We start from the raw sequence: 5,000 nt of genomic DNA, 5'->3' as shown, positions 1-5,000 counted from the left end.
TTTTCGTAATAACTTTTACACCAGCCAATTTATGCAACATAGAACCTGGTCAGCTCGCATGACATTTAGCTTTCATTCTTCTCGGCCTCGCCCTGGGACATCGTGACGGCAGTTTTTGCCTCGAATCCCCCGAAACGCAGTGTGAAGGCGGCCCTCCTGCACCGACTACATTCAGCCTCTTCCGCCAGCCTCCTGCTTTCTCTCTCGTTTCCAGTCCGTGCCGAGTGTTGAAAGGCGCAGGTTGCCCGGGCGCGTGTAAGTGCACGGCGGCTGCGGGCAGGACACGTGGGCACGGCCATCCCCGGAAGTGAACCATGTGTGAAGTCGTGCCCTATTGTGACAGTCTGGCGCGAGAGGGGACGGAGCCCTGGCGGTGAAGGAAGTGAAGCTCACGGCTATTCGGAGTGCAAGAGCATAAGTTATGCATGGCGGGCAATGCACACGGCCAAATTAAGTGTAACAATAATATTTACTCCGAAGTGCCCGGTGGTCGTGTTCTCGCACGTAGAGATCTGTGTGATCGCCATCCTCTTTTTAATTATAAATTAACGTCATCTCAAAAAAAAGCAGTAGGAGCAGTCTGTTAGAGAAGGAATCGTAACCAGTCGCGTCGTTCAGGTCTCGAATACTAAACAGCAAATAGGTCATGACTTGCTCGGTTTTGGAGTGTTTTGTTTTTGTTTCGTTTATTTTCATTGTTCTGCGTAGCTCTTTCCTCTGTTTGAAATTCCTTCGAAAAGGCAGCCATTACATTTTTTTATGTGAATTAACGGCTTAGTTTCTGGGCTTAACCCTGCATTACCTCTCATACACGCTGTGATATTTGCTTTTTGTTTGTGAAAAACATTTTGTTGTTAGCATTGAGTCTTTCTGAATTGGTATCGAAACCTATTCCTTATTTATCAAGGCATTGATGCTACATGTTATAGTAGGCGCGTGAGAATGTGATTTGTGCTCTGGTGTTTTGAGTTGTGATTGATATTGGTATTGATTTTCTATTCACCATAGAAACAATACACAAAATATACACAAAAATACTGCATGAATTAGTATAGCAGCGACCTTTACCCGATGCACTGTAGGCAACTGTTCGAGCTCAATATTTCTATTAAACAAGAATTACGTGCATACCTCCTTGTTCTCAGAAAATATACATGTAATCTACCCCAAAGGACTGAAGGACCTGAGCGCCAGCACGGGCAGAGGGCGTTAGGTTCGAGTCAGGGAGCAATCCTTGTGGCCTTTTCAGTCGTAATGTTGCGTTTGTTTGATATTTTTACGTATTATTATGAGGCTTATAACGTATGCTCCTCGACGAACATGATACGTCTCTTCAGGTGGATGATCTATTCGTAATATGATGGAGATGATTGATTCTGCCATTTATTTGTACTTTATTAAGCCGATTTCCCATTTTTTGCTCTATCAAAAACGCCTATTTCTGTACCATTCCTGCGTACATGTCTCTTTGTTAGTGTGTCAATATCAGGGTTTTTTTATGTTGCTTCATTCATACTTTGTGTCTTTATAAGATTTGGTTTCCTTTAGATTAAATTCTCATGGAATTCAGATAAAGACGGTTTCATTAATTAATTGTGGTTTAAAGGGTGTAACTTCGCACTGACTGAAGGTAAATAAGCACTTAATTCTGTTTTTTAATAAGCTTTCATCGAGCTCGAGAGTAGACTGATCCACCTCTCATATTTTGCAATAATATTGTTCAGAGTACATTGCGAACTTTTAATAGATGTTTAGTCATTTGGTCCAGCGTAGGGAATAAAATTGTCACCCCAGATCTGTCTATATTAGGTTAGCGGTTTCCCATGATCTATATAGTTTATCTGTATTTCTCGATCATTTTCTGTGCCACGCTGTCTCCGCCTCTGTCATGTCTCCACAACTTTCCCTCACACTCTCTTCTAGTTTCTTTTCGCTTTCACTTTCCTCGCCAACTCCAAAGCATATTTGCTTTTCAGTGTATTTATATATTTATGTTGTGTGTGTGCGCATACACACACGCGCGCGCGCACACACACACACACATACACACACACACACACACACACACACACACACACACACACACACACACACACACACACACACACACACACACACACACACACACATACATATTTATTATTATATATATATATATATATGTGTGTGTGTGTGTGTGTGTGTGTGTGTGTGTGTGTGTGTGTGTGTGTGTGTGTGTGTGTCTTTTCTGTCTTCCTCTTTCACTCCTCGCGCCCATCTCTCTCTCCTTTCTCCTCTCTCCTTTCTCCTTTCTCCTCCCTTCTCCGCACTTCTTTTCACCTATCCTCTCCAAACATCCACCCCCCGTCCCATTTTCCTCCTCCTCTCCCCCCTCTCTCCCAGCCTCTGTGTCCAAGCCGGAGGGCTTTTGAGACGTGGTGTCACTTGGGCAGGATTCTTGAACTCGTTCGTCGCCTCTTTGTTAGCACATTAGATCGTCCGTTTTTTTCATATTCTTAAAGTTGAACTTGATTCCAAGTCTCGACGTTTTTCTGTTTTTCGTCTTGTGCGTGTCTGCGTATTATGTACCTGCGCAGGCATGTTCACTGCACCTGTACATGCACTGCCACGTGTAGGTATGTGTTATTAAGCATGTGTGTCTGTATGGTCCTTTTGCCTTCTTATATTTTTTATGTTTGCTTTAGATTTGCGTCACCTCATATGAGAATGTATTCAGACGTGCGGTATGTGCAATAGTAATAACTAGGTTGGGTTTCCTCAGGATATCGACACAGATAGAAACTGTGCAGCACTTTCATATTTGATTTTTTTTTATCTCTTTATACTTGTTCACCGATCTTGTTCTTGCCTGCAGATTTTTAAAAATCCAGGCAGCAATGTGTCCAATGCTTTCTAACCGGAGAACCAATGCATCCAACAAAACCAGACAATTGATTTTGCATTTCTCTGAACGAAGGCTGACCGTTGATTTATGATTCTGGTAGTCTGCAATCGAAAAGGCCACGGATGATTGTTTTGCAGAAGACCATTACTAGTTTGCCTCACAAGACCACAATCACTTGACAAAAACAGGAGCCGACCATGGCCTGGTCACTGGAGCTTGTAGCATGGGCTTCGAACACTTTTTGACGTAAAGATGTTGGTCATCAGACTGCGGTCTAATTGTTTTTTGACGGTGGATGCCTCTTAGAGAGTGAAAAGCTTGCTTATGTACTTTCAAATAATTATGTACTTTCAAATGCAAAGACCGAATGGAACGTATTTCGCTGTAGAGATATTGTGTCTAAAATGTTTTGAGGACTACTCTAATAATAGAGATAATATTTCTTATCAGACACCGCTATAATGTTATAATTGGGTTCCTCGCTGCTTGTGTCAGTGTCTATGGCTATAGAGTACATTTACATATCTTAAAATCATCCCTCGAACGTATTCAAATTGCCCTGATGAATATTAATGTCTGACATTTATCCTAACGAACGTTGCATTTAATTCCCACCTCGCCTCTCCTACTACTATATACCAACCTGGCCCACTGTGAAATTAATCAGTACGTTATTGCTTTATACGTACCTTTTCTAGCGCTATCTCCAGACGGTTGACGTAATGCGAGTATATACCTTTAAAGAATGTTAGTAAGATCTGATCAACTTCTGTAGAACAGAAATATGAATGACTATCGTTTACTTTCTCTTTTAACATATATAATCAGAGTATAACGTATGTGATCAATCATAAACTAAATTGATCCGTCCTTTTCTCCACTTGACTGAATATAGAGTCAAAAGTGTGTTTTGATACCAAGGAAAATACGTCTGTGCGTTAACATATATACAAGGCGTGCGTGTGTGTTGCATCATTCGGGTTAAGCTGTGCGTTTTTATGGGTTGGGCCGTGAAATATGACTTATACAGCAATTTCTTTATTGCTTAAAAGATAAGTATGTGGACTAGAGACATATATTCGGAATTAAAAGCGAGATATTGTTCGGTTTTCTAGTGTGATATTTTATGAGCATTGTTTGTTGTATAGGGTTGTTCAATGTATATGTATGGGTATGTTTGTCTTTAATAAATGAATATATTATATATATACATATATAAAAGTATATATATATATATATATATATATATATATATATATATATATGTGTGTGTGTGTGTGTGTGTGTGTGTGTGTGTGTGTGTGTGTGTGTGTGTGTGTGTGTGTGTGTGTGTTTATGTTGTGTGTTGTGTGTGTGTGTGTGTGTGTGTGTGTGTGTGTGTGTGTGTGTATGTATGTGTGTGTGCATACGTGCGTGTATGTATGCATATGTGTTATATATAAATATATATATATATATATACATATATATATATATATATATATATATATATATATATATTTATATAATGTATATGTATATGATGTATATATATGTGTGTGAGCATGTATGTATGTATGTAAATACATACATTCGTACATGAATACAGACTACGTCACAAATCTCACCTATGTGAGTTAGTATATTCCGTGAACAGGTGTCAGCAATTACAGCATTCATTCGTGTAATCGTAAAGAAACTTGTAAAATGATGAAAATTAATTAGTTTCGAACATATTTTAAATAAGAAATAGTGTAGGCGAGATGTGTGTCCCACTCATAGGCTCCTCGAAGTATAGATTGTAGAAGACCTGGCAAGGTAGACGTGAATTTCAAATCGGTAAGGGGTGGGGGGAGGTCATGTCGACCCATTCGCCTTGTGTGCACCCTTGTGTTTGTGTGTACCTGTGAGCTGGTGTGTAACTGTGTCTGTCTGTGGGCTTGTGTGTCTGTGTGCTTGTGTGTAACGTGTATGTCAGTGTGCTTGTATGTTTGTATGTACCCATGTGTTTGTGTGTTCCCGTGTATTTTTGCGTTTGAATATCCAGAGTTAGTGATGTTTGTTGGACTGGAAAAGGGTTGAGCGACCCTGTGAGTATGCAGCCTCACGTGCTCTCTTTTGTCTGCGTTCTCCAGGT

At 40.2% G+C, this 5,000-nt stretch overlaps 1 protein-coding gene across 8 annotated transcripts in view; it reads left to right on the top strand.

Moving 5' to 3' along the window:
• Nucleotides 1-5,000, top strand: part of LOC119574567 (UNC93-like protein MFSD11) — a gene marked incomplete at its 3' end in the record, with an annotated part of 37,229 nt that overhangs the window by 21,007 nt on the left and 11,222 nt on the right. The window contains 1 exon segment of one of the 8 annotated variants that reach the window (XM_037921849.1): nucleotides 237-255. 8 annotated transcript variants of the gene reach the window in all.

Source organism: Penaeus monodon, chromosome 6 (assembly GCF_015228065.2).
Source record: "Penaeus monodon isolate SGIC_2016 chromosome 6, NSTDA_Pmon_1, whole genome shotgun sequence".
In the NCBI taxonomy this organism is placed as follows: Eukaryota; Metazoa; Arthropoda; class Malacostraca; order Decapoda; family Penaeidae; genus Penaeus; species Penaeus monodon.
Note: the sequence above shows the minus strand (reverse complement) of the source record. Positions and strands in the feature narration are given on the sequence as shown.